Genomic DNA, 13030 nt, shown 5'->3' with positions numbered 1-13030 from the left:
TGAAGCCTGGAAAGTCATTAATTTGATTGTCCAGTATTTCCTTCATGAGATATTGCAACACTTAGAAAAAGTGTACAGCGCCAGCAGACAATGAATTTTCAGCACTAAAAAAAACGAAACTTCATTAACAGCTAAACCAAACGTTTCCAATGTAAATTTCCAACTTTATATAGTGTAGAAAGGCATCCTGAAGCCTGGAAAGTCATTAATTTGATTGTCCAGTATTTCCTTCATGAGATATTGCAACACTTAGAAAAAGTGTACAGCGCCAGCAGACAATGAATTTTCAGCACTAAAAAAACGAAACTTCATTAACAGCTAAACCAAACGTTTCCAATGTAAATTTCCACATTTATAGAGTGTAAAAAGGCATCCTGAAGCCTGGGAAGTCATTAATTTGATTGTCCAGTATTTCCCTTATGAGATAATGCCTCACATAGCAAATGTGTACAGTGCGAGCTGAAAATGCATTTTCAGCACTAAAAAACCAAACTTTTATAACAGCTAAACCAAACGTTTCCAATGTAAATTTCCACCTTTATATAGTGTAAAAAGACATCCTGAAGCCTGGGCAGTCATTAATTTGATTGTCCAATATTTCCCTTATGAGATAATGCCTCTCATAGCAAATGTGTACAGCGCGAGCTGAAAATGCATTTACAGCACTAAAAAACCAAACTTTTATAACAGCTAAACCAAACGTTTCAAATGTAAATTTCCACCTTTATATAGTGTAGAAAGGCATCCTGAAGCCTGGAAAGTCATTAATTTGATTATCCAGTATTTCCCTTATGAGATAATGCCTCACATAGCAAATGTGTACAGTGCGAGCTGAAAATGCATTTTCAGCACTAAAAAACCAAACTTTTATAACAGCTAAACCAAACGTTTCCAATATAAATTTCCACCTTTATATAGTGTAGAAAGGCATCCTGAAGCCTGGAAAGTCATTAATTTGATTGTCCAGTATTTCCTTCATGAGATATTGCAACACTTAGAAAAAGTGTACAGCGCCAGCAGACAATGAATTTTCAGCACTAAAAAAAACGAAACTTCATTAACAGCTAAACCAAACGTTTCCAATGTAAATTTCCACATTTATAGAGTGTAAAAAGGCATCCTGAAGCCTGGGAAGTCATTAATTTGATTGTCCAGTATTTCCCTTATGAGATAATGCCTCACATAGCAAATGTGAGATATTGCAACACTTAGAAAAAGTGTACAGCGCCAGCAGACAATGAATTTTCAGCACTAAAAAAACGAAACTTCATTAACAGCTAAACCAAACGTTTCCAATGTAAATTTCCACATTTATAGAGTGTAAAAAGGCATCCTGAAGCCTGGGAAGTCATTAATTTGATTGTCCAGTATTTCCCTTATGAGATAATGCCTCACATAGCAAATGTGTACAGTGCGAGCTGAAAATGCATTTTCAGCACTAAAAAACCAAACTTTTATAACAGCTAAACCAAACGTTTCCAATATAAATTTCCACCTTTATATAGTGTAGAAAGGCATCCTGAAGCCTGGAAAGTCATTAATTTGATTGTCCAGTATTTCCTTCATGAGATATTGCAACACTTAGAAAAAGTGTACAGCGCCAGCAGACAATGAATTTTCAGCACTAAAAAAAACGAAACTTCATTAACAGCTAAACCAAACGTTTCCAATGTAAATTTCCACATTTATAGAGTGTAAAAAGGCATCCTGAAGCCTGGGAAGTCATTAATTTGATTGTCCAGTATTTCCCTTATGAGATAATGCCTCACATAGCAAATGTGTACAGTGCGAGCTGAAAATGCATTTACAGCACTAAAAAAACAAACTTTTATAACAGCTAAACCAAACGTTTCCAATGTAAATTTCCACCTTTATATAGTGTAGAAAGGCATCCTGAAGCCTGGAAAGTCATTAATTTGATTGTCCAGTATTTCCTTCATGAGATATTGCAACACTTAGAAAAAGTGTACAGCGCCAGCAGACAATGAATTTTCAGCACTAAATAAACGAAACTTCATTAACAGCTAAAGTAAACGTTTCCAATGTAAATTTCCACCTTTATATAGTGTAAAAAGACATCCTGAAGCCTGGGCAGTCATTAATTTGATTGTCCAATATTTCCCTTATGAGATAATGCCTCTCATAGCAAATGTGTACAGTGCGAGCTGAAAATGCATTTACAGCACTAAAAAAACAAACTTTTATAACAGCTAAACCAAACGTTTCCAATGTAAATTTCCACCTTTATATAGTGTAAAAAGACATCCTGAAGCCTGGGCAGTCATTAATTTGATTGTCCAATATTTCCCTTATGAGATAATGCCTCTCATAGCAAATGTGTACAGCGCGAGCTGAAAATGCATTTACAGCACTAAAAAACCAAACTTTTATAACAGCTAAACCAAACGTTTCCAATGTAAATTTCCACCTTTATATAGTGTAGAAAGGCATCCTGAAGCCTGGAAAGTCATTAATTTGATTGTCCAGTATTTCCTTCATGAGATATTGCAACACTTAGAAAAAGTGTACAGCGCCAGCAGACAATGAATTTTCAGCACTAAAAAAAACGAAACTTCATTAACAGCTAAACCAAACGTTTCCAATGTAAATTTCCACATTTATAGAGTGTAAAAAGGCATCCTGAAGCCTGGGAAGTCATTAATTTGATTGTCCAGTATTTCCCTTATGAGATAATGCCTCTCATTGCAAATGTGTACAGCGCGAGCTGAAAATGCATTTTCAGCACTAAAAAACCAAACTTTTATAACACCTAAACCAAACGTTTCCAATGTAAATTTCCTCCTTTATATAGTGTAAAAAGACATCCTGAAGCCTGGGCAGTCATTAATTTGATTGTCCAATATTTCCCTTATGAGATAATGCCTCTCATAGCAAATGTGTACAGCGCGAGCTGAAAATGCATTTACAGCACTAAAAAACCAAACTTTTATAAAAGCTAAACCAAACGTTTCCAATGTAAATTTCCACCTTTATATAGTGTAGAAAGGCATCCTGAAGCCTGGAAAGTCATTAATTTGATTGTCCAGTATTTCCTTCATGAGATATTGCAACATTTAGAAAAAGTGTACAGCGCCAGCAGACAATGAATTTTCAGCACTAAAAAAACGAAACTTCATTAACAGCTAAACTAAACGTTTCCAATGTAAATTTCCACCTTTATATAGTGTAAAAAGTCATCCTGAAGCCCGGGCAGCCATTAATTTGATTGTCCAATATTTCCCTTATGAGATAATGCCTCTCATAGAAAATGTGTACAGCGCGAGCTGAAAATGCATTTACAGCACTAAAAAACCAAACTTTTATAACAGCTAAACCAAACGTTTCCAATGTAAATTTCCACCTTTATATAGTGTAAAAAGACATCCTGAAGCCTGGGCAGTCATTAATTTGATTGTCCAATATTTCCCTTATGAGATAATGCCTCTCATAGCAAATGTGTACAGCGCGAGCTGAAAATGCATTTACAGCACTAAAAAAACAAACTTTTATAACAGCTAAACCAAACGTTTCCAATGTAAATTTCCACCTTTATATAGTGTAGAAAGGCATCCTGAAGCCTGGAAAGTCATTAATTTGATTGTCCAGTATTTCCTTCATGAGATTTTGCAACACTTAGAAAAAGTGTACAGCGCCAGCAGACAATGAATTTTCAGCACTAAAAAAACGAAACTTCATTAACAGCTAAACTAAATGTTTCCAATGTAAATTTCCACCTTTATATAGTGTAAAAAGACATCCTGAAGCCTGGGCAGTCATTAATTTGATTGTCCAATATTTCCCTTATGAGATAATGCCTCTCATAGCAAATGTGTACAGCGCGAGCTGAAAATGCATTTACAGCACTAAAAAACCAAACTTTTATAACAGCTAAACCAAACGTTTCCAATGTAAATTTCCACCTTTATATAGTGTAAAAAGGCATCCTGAAGCCTGGAAAGTCTTTAATTTGATTGTCCAGTATTTCCTTCATGAGATATTGCAACACTTAGAAAAAGTGTACAGCGCCAGCAGACAATGAATTTCCAGCACTAAAAAAACGAAACTTCATTAACAGCTAAACTAAACGTTTCCAATGTAAATTTCCACCTTTATATAGTGTAAAAAGACATCCTGAAGCCTGGGCAGTCATTAATTTTATTGTCCAGTATTTCCCTTATGAGATAATGCCTCACATAGCAAATGTGTACAGTGCGAGCTGAAAATGCATTTTCAGCACTAAAAAACCAAACTTTTATAACAGCTAAACCAAACGTTTCCAATGTAAATTTCCACCTTTATATAGTGTAAAAAGACATCCTGAAGCCTGGGCAGTCATTAATTTGATTGTCCAGTATTTCCCTTATGAGATAATGCCTCACATAGCAAATGTGTACAGCGCGAGCTGAAAATGCATTTACAGCACTAAAAAAACAAACTTTTATAACAGCTAAACCAAACGTTTCCAATGTAAATTTCCACATTTATAGAGTGTAAAAATGCATCCTGAAGCCTGGGAAGTCATTAATTTGATTGTCCAGTATTTCCCTTATGAGATAATGCCTCACATAGCAAATGTGTACAGTGCGAGCTGAAAATGCATTTTCAGCACTAAAAAACCAAACTTTTATAACAGCTAAACCAAACGTTTCCAATGTAAATTTCCACCTTTATATAGTGTAAAAAGACATCCTGAAGCCTGAGCAGTCATTAATTTGATTGTCCAATATTTCCCTTATGAGATAATGCCTCTCATAGCAAATGTGTACAGCGCGAGCTGAAAATGCATTTACAGCACTAAAAAACCAAACTTTTATAACAGCTAAACCAAACGTTTCCAATGTAAATTTCCACATTTATAGAGTGTAAAAATGCATCCTGAAGCCTGGGAAGTCATTAATTTGATTGTCCAGTATTTCCCTTATGAGATAATGCCTCACATAGCAAATGTGTACAGCGCGAGCTGAAAATGCATTTACAGCACTAAAAAACCAAACTTTTATAACAGCTAAACCAAACGTTTCCAATGTAAATTTCCACCTTTATATAGTGTAGAAAGGCATCCTGAAGCCTGGAAAGTCATTAATTTGATTGTCCAGTATTTCCTTCATGAGATATTGCAACACTTAGAAAAAGTGTACAGCGCCAGTAGACAATGAATTTTCAGCACTAAAAAAACGAAACTTCATTAACAGCTAAACTAAACGTTTCCAATGTAAATTTCCACCTTTATATAGTGTAAAAAGACATCCTGAAGCCTGGGCAGTCATTAATTTGATTGTCCAATATTTCCCTTATGAGATAATGCCTCTCATAGCAAATGTGTACAGCGCGAGCTGAAAATGCATTTACAGCACTAAAAAACCAAACTTTTATAACAGCTAAACCAAACGTTTCCAATGTAAATTTCCACCTTTATATAGTGTAGAAAGGCATCCTGGAGCCTGGAAAGTCATTAATTTGATTGTCCAGTATTTCCTTCATGAGATATTGCAACACTTAGAAAAAGTGTACAGCGCCAGCAGACAATGAATTTTCAGCACTAAAAAAACCAAACTTTTATAACAGCTAAACCAAACGTTTCCAATGTAAATTTCCACCTTTATATAGTGTAAAAAGACATCCTGAAGCCTGGGCAGTCATTAATTTGATTGTCCAGTATTTCCCTTATGAGATAATGCCTCACATAGCAAATGTGTACAGCGCGAGCTGAAAATGCATTTACAGCACTAAAAAAACAAACTTTTATAACAGCTAAACCAAACGTTTCCAATGTAAATTTCCACCTTTATATAGTGTAGAAAGGCATCCTGAAGCCTGGAAAGTCATTAATTTGATTGTCCAGTATTTCCTACATGAGATATTGCAAAACTTAGAAAAAGTGTACAGCGCCAGCAGACAATGAATTTTCAGCACTAAAAAAACGAAACTTCATTAACAGCTAAACCAAACGTTTCCAATGTAAATTTCCACATTTATAGAGTGTAAAAAGGCATCCTGAAGCCTGGGAAGTCATTAATTTGATTGTCCAGTATTTCCTTCATGAGATATTGCAACACTTAGAAAAAGTGTACAGCGCCAGCAGACAATGAATTTTCAGCACTAAAAAAACGAAACTTCATTAACAGCTAAACCAAACGTTTCCAATGTAAATTTCCACATTTATAGAGTGTAAAAAGGCATCCTCAAGCCTGGGAAGTCATTAATTTGATTGTCCAGTATTTCCCTTATGAGATAATGCCTCACATAGCAAATGTGTACAGTGCGAGCTGAAAATGCATTTTCAGCACTAAAAAACCAAACTTTTATAACAGCTAAACCAAACGTTTCCAATGTAAATTTCCACCTTTATATAGTGTAAAAAGACATCCTGAAGCCTGGGCAGTCATTAATTTGATGGTCCAATATTTCCCTTATGAGATAATGCCTCTCATAGCAAATGTGTACAGCGCGAGCTGAAAATGCATTTACAGCACTAAAAAACCAAACTTTTATAACAGCTAAAAAACGTTTCCAATGTAAATTTCCACCTTTATATAGTGTAAAAAGACATCCTGAAGCCTGGGCAGTCATTAATTTGATTGTCCAATATTTCCCTTATGAGATAATGCCTCTCATAGCAAATGTGTACAGCGCGAGCTGAAAATGCATTTACAGCACTAAAAAAACAAACTTTTATAACAGCTAAACCAAACGTTTCCAATGTAAATTTCCACATTTATAGAGTGTAAAAATGCATCCTGAAGCCTGGGAAGTCATTAATTTGATTGTCCAGTATTTCCCTTATGAGATAATGCCTCACATAGCAAATGTGTACAGTGCGAGCTGAAAATGCATTTTCAGCACTAAAAAACCAAACTTTTATAACAGCTAAACCAAACGTTTCCAATGTAAATTTCCACCTTTATATAGTGTAAAAAGACATCCTGAAGCCTGAGCAGTCATTAATTTGATTGTCCAATATTTCCCTTATGAGATAATGCCTCTCATAGCAAATGTGTACAGCGCGAGCTGAAAATGCATTTACAGCACTAAAAAACCAAACTTTTATAACAGCTAAACCAAACGTTTCCAATGTAAATTTCCACCTTTATATAGTGTAGAAAGGCATCCTGAAGCCTGGAAAGTCATTAATTTGATTGTCCAGTATTTCCTTCATGAGATATTGCAACACTTAGAAAAAGTGTACAGCGCCAGTAGACAATGAATTTTCAGCACTAAAAAAACGAAACTTCATTAACAGCTAAACTAAACGTTTCCAATGTAAATTTCCACCTTTATATAGTGTAAAAAGACATCCTGAAGCCTGGGCAGTCATTAATTTGATTGTCCAATATTTCCCTTATGAGATAATGCCTCTCATAGCAAATGTGTACAGCGCGAGCTGAAAATGCATTTACAGCACTAAAAAACCAAACTTTTATAACAGCTAAACCAAACGTTTCCAATGTAAATTTCCACCTTTATATAGTGTAGAAAGGCATCCTGGAGCCTGGAAAGTCATTAATTTGATTGTCCAGTATTTCCTTCATGAGATATTGCAACACTTAGAAAAAGTGTACAGCGCCAGCAGACAATGAATTTTCAGCACTAAAAAACCCAAACTTTTATAACAGCTAAACCAAACGTTTCCAATGTAAATTTCCACCTTTATATAGTGTAAAAAGACATCCTGAAGCCTGGGCAGTCATTAATTTGATTGTCCAGTATTTCCCTTATGAGATAATGCCTCACATAGCAAATGTGTACAGCGCGAGCTGAAAATGCATTTACAGCACTAAAAAAACAAACTTTTATAACAGCTAAACCAAACGTTTCCAATGTAAATTTCCACCTTTATATAGTGTAGAAAGGCATCCTGAAGCCTGGAAAGTCATTAATTTGATTGTCCAGTATTTCCTACATGAGATATTGCAAAACTTAGAAAAAGTGTACAGCGCCAGCAGACAATGAATTTTCAGCACTAAAAAAACGAAACTTCATTAACAGCTAAACCAAACGTTTCCAATGTAAATTTCCACATTTATAGAGTGTAAAAAGGCATCCTGAAGCCTGGGAAGTCATTAATTTGATTGTCCAGTATTTCCTTCATGAGATATTGCAACACTTAGAAAAAGTGTACAGCGCCAGCAGACAATGAATTTTCAGCACTAAAAAAACGAAACTTCATTAACAGCTAAACCAAACGTTTCCAATGTAAATTTCCACATTTATAGAGTGTAAAAAGGCATCCTCAAGCCTGGGAAGTCATTAATTTGATTGTCCAGTATTTCCCTTATGAGATAATGCCTCACATAGCAAATGTGCACAGTGCGAGCTGAAAATGCATTTTCAGCACTAAAAAACCAAACTTTTATAACAGCTAAACCAAACGTTTCCAATGTAAATTTCCACCTTTATATAGTGTAAAAAGACATCCTGAAGCCTGGGCAGTCATTAATTTGATGGTCCAATATTTCCCTTATGAGATAATGCCTCTCATAGCAAATGTGTACAGCGCGAGCTGAAAATGCATTTACAGCACTAAAAAACCAAACTTTTATAACAGCTAAAAAACGTTTCCAATGTAAATTTCCACCTTTATATAGTGTAAAAAGACATCCTGAAGCCTGGGCAGTCATTAATTTGATTGTCCAATATTTCCCTTATGAGATAATGCCTCTCATAGCAAATGTGTACAGCGCGAGCTGAAAATGCATTTACAGCACTAAAAAAACTAACTTTTATAACAGCTAAACCAAACGTTTCCAATGTAAATTTCCACCTTTATATAGTGTAGAAAGGCATCCTGAAGCCTGGAAAGTCATTAATTTGATTGTCCAGTATTTCCTTCATGAGATATTGCAACACTTAGAAAAAGTGTACAGCGCCAGCAGACAATGAATTTTCAGCACTAAAAAAACGAAACTTCATTAACAGCTAAACTAAATGTTTCCAATGTAAATTTCCACCTTTATATAGTGTAAAAAGACATCCTGAAGCCTGGGCAGTCATTAATTTGATTGTCCAATATTTCCCTTATGAGATAATGCCTCTCATAGCAAATGTGTACAGCGCGAGCTGAAAATGCATTTACAGCACTAAAAAACCAAACTTTTATAACAGCTAAACCAAACGTTTCCAATGTAAATTTCCACCTTTATATAGTGTAAAAAGGCATCCTGAAGCCTGGAAAGTCTTTAATTTGATTGTCCAGTATTTCCTTCATGAGATATTGCAACACTTAGAAAAAGTGTACAGCGCCAGCAGACAATGAATTTCCAGCACTAAAAAAACGAAACTTCATTAACAGCTAAACTAAACGTTTCCAATGTAAATTTCCACCTTTATATAGTGTAAAAAGACATCCTGAAGCCTGGGCAGTCATTAATTTGATTGTCCAGTATTTCCCTTATGAGATAATGCCTCACATAGCAAATGTGTACAGTGCGAGCTGAAAATGCATTTTCAGCACTAAAAAACCAAACTTTTATAACAGCTAAACCAAACGTTTCCAATGTAAATTTCCACCTTTATATAGTGTAAAAAGACATCCTGAAGCCTGGGCAGTCATTAATTTGATTGTCCAGTATTTCCCTTATGAGATAATGCCTCACATAGCAAATGTGTACAGCGCGAGCTGAAAATGCATTTACAGCACTAAAAAAACAAACTTTTATAACAGCTAAACCAAACGTTTCCAATGTAAATTTCCACATTTATAGAGTGTAAAAATGCATCCTGAAGCCTGGGCAGTCATTAATTTGATTGTCCAATATTTCCCTTATGAGATAATGCCTCTCATAGCAAATGTGTACAGCGCGAGCTGAAAATGCATTTACAGCACTAAAAAAACTAACTTTTATAACAGCTAAACCAAACGTTTCCAATGTAAATTTCCACCTTTATATAGTGTAGAAAGGCATCCTGAAGCCTGGAAAGTAATTAATTTGATTGTCCAGTATTTCCTTCATGAGATATTGCAACACTTAGAAAAAGTGTACAGCGCCAGCAGACAATGAATTTTCAGCACTAAAAAAACGAAACTTCATTAACAGCTAAACTAAATGTTTCCAATGTAAATTTCCACCTTTATATAGTGTAAAAAGACATCCTGAAGCCTGGGCAGTCATTAATTTGATTGTCCAATATTTCCCTTATGAGATAATGCCTCTCATAGCAAATGTGTACAGCGCGAGCTGAAAATGCATTTGCAGCACTAAAAAACCAAACTTTTATAACAGCTAAACCAAACGTTTCCAATGTAAATTTCCACCTTTATATAGTGTAAAAAGGCATCCTGAAGCCTGGAAAGTCTTTAATTTGATTGTCCAGTATTTCCTTCATGAGATATTGCAACACTTAGAAAAAGTGTACAGCGCCAGCAGACAATGAATTTCCAGCACTAAAAAAACGAAACTTCATTAACAGCTAAACTAAACGTTTCCAATGTAAATTTCCACCTTTATATAGTGTAAAAAGACATCCTGAAGCCTGGGCAGTCATTAATTTGATTGTCCAGTATTTCCCTTATGAGATAATGCCTCACATAGCAAATGTGTACAGTGCGAGCTGAAAATGCATTTTCAGCACTAAAAAACCAAACTTTTATAACAGCTAAACCAAACGTTTCCAATGTAAATTTCCACCTTTATATAGTGTAAAAAGACATCCTGAAGCCTGGGCAGTCATTAATTTGATTGTCCAGTATTTCCCTTATGAGATAATGCCTCACATAGCAAATGTGTACAGCGCGAGCTGAAAATGCATTTACAGCACTAAAAAAACAAACTTTTATAACAGCTAAACCAAACGTTTCCAATGTAAATTTCCACATTTATAGAGTGTAAAAATGCATCCTGAAGCCTGGGAAGTCATTAATTTGATTGTCCAGTATTTCCCTTATGAGATAATGCCTCACATAGCAAATGTGTACAGTGCGAGCTGAAAATGCATTTTCAGCACTAAAAAACCAAACTTTTATAACAGCTAAACCAAACGTTTCCAATGTAAATTTCCACCTTTATATAGTGTAAAAAGACATCCTGAAGCCTGGGCAGTCATTAATTTGATTGTCCAATATTTCCCTTATGAGATAATGCCTCTCATAGCAAATGTGTACAGCGCGAGCTGAAAATGCATTTACAGCACTAAAAAACCAAACTTTTATAACAGCTAAACCAAACGTTTCCAATGTAAATTTCCACCTTTATATAGTGTAGAAAGGCATCCTGGAGCCTGGAAAGTCATTAATTTGATTGTCCAGTATTTCCTTCATGAGATATTGCAACACTTAGAAAAAGTGTACAGCGCCAGCAGACAATGAATTTTCAGCACTAAAAAAACCAAACTTTTATAACAGCTAAACCAAACGTTTCCAATGTAAATTTCCACCTTTATATAGTGTAAAAAGACATCCTGAAGCCTGGGCAGTCATTAATTTGATTGTCCAGTATTTCCCTTATGAGATAATGCCTCACATAGCAAATGTGTACAGCGCGAGCTGAAAATGCATTTACAGCACTAAAAAAACAAACTTTTATAACAGCTAAACCAAACGTTTCCAATGTAAATTTCCACCTTTATATAGTGTAGAAAGGCATCCTGAAGCCTGGAAAGTCATTAATTTGATTGTCCAGTATTTCCTACATGAGATATTGCAAAACTTAGAAAAAGTGTACAGCGTCAGCAGACAATGAATTTTCAGCACTAAAAAAACGAAACTTCATTAACAGCTAAACCAAACGTTTCCAATGTAAATTTCCACATTTATAGAGTGTAAAAAGGCATCCTGAAGCCTGGGAAGTCATTAATTTGATTGTCCAGTATTTCCCTTATGAGATAATGCCTCACATAGCAAATGTGTACAGTGCGAGCTGAAAATGCATTTTCAGCACTAAAAAACCAAACTTATATAACACCTAAACCAAACGTTTCCAATGTAAATTTCCACCTTTATATAGTGTAAAAAGACATCCTGAAACCTGGGCAGTCATTAATTTGATTGTCCAATATTTCCCTTATGAGATAATGCCTCTCGTAGCAAATGTGTACAGCGCGAGCTGAAAATGCATTTACAGCACTAAAAAACCAAACTTTTATAACAGCTAAACCAAACGTTTCCAATGTAAATTTCCACCTTTATATAGTGTAAAAAGACATCCTGAAGCCTGGGCAGTCATTAATTTGATTGTCCAATATTTCCCTTATGAGATAATACCTCTCATAGCAAATGTGTACAGCGCGAGCTGAAAATGCATTTTCAGCACTAAAAAACCAAACTTTTATAACAGCTAAACCAAACGTTTCAAATGTAAATTTCCACATTTATATAGTGTAAAAAGACATCCTGAAGCCTGGGCAGTCATTAATTTGATTGTCCAATATTTCCCTTATGAGATAATGCCTCTCATAGCAAATGTGTACAGTGCGAGCTGAAAATGCATTTACAGCACTAAAAAAACAAACTTTTATAACAGCTAAACCAAACGTTTCCAATGTAAATTTCCACCTTTATATAGTGTAAAAAGACATCCTGAAGCCTGGGCAGTCATTAATTTGATTGTCCAATATTTCCCTTATGAGATAATGCCTCTCATAGCAAATGTGTACAGTGCGAGCTGAAAATGCATTTACAGCACTAAAAAAACAAACTTTTATAACAGCTAAACCAAACGTTTCCAATGTAAATTTCCACCTTTATATAGTGTAAAAAGACATCCTGAAGCCTGGGCAGTCATTAATTTGATTGTCCAATATTTCCCTTATGAGATAATGCCTCTCATAGCAAATGTGTACAGCGCGAGCTGAAAATGCATTTACAGCACTAAAAAACCAAACTTTTATAACAGCTAAACCAAACGTTTCCAATGTAAATTTCCACCTTTATATAGTGTAGAAAGGCATCCTGAAGCCTGGAAAGTCATTAATTTGATTGTCCAGTATTTCCTTCATGAGATATTGCAACACTTAGAAAAAGTGTACAGCGCCAGCAGACAATGAATTTTCAGCACTAAAAAAACGAAACTTCATTAACAGCTAAACCAAACGTTTC

Source organism: Idiotropiscis lumnitzeri, unplaced genomic scaffold (assembly GCF_059441095.1).
Source record: "Idiotropiscis lumnitzeri isolate Australia: NSW breed Sydney's pygmy pipehorse unplaced genomic scaffold, RoL_Ilum_1.0 HiC_scaffold_97, whole genome shotgun sequence".
NCBI classification, from domain to species: domain Eukaryota; kingdom Metazoa; phylum Chordata; class Actinopteri; order Syngnathiformes; family Syngnathidae; genus Idiotropiscis; species Idiotropiscis lumnitzeri.
Note: the sequence above shows the minus strand (reverse complement) of the source record.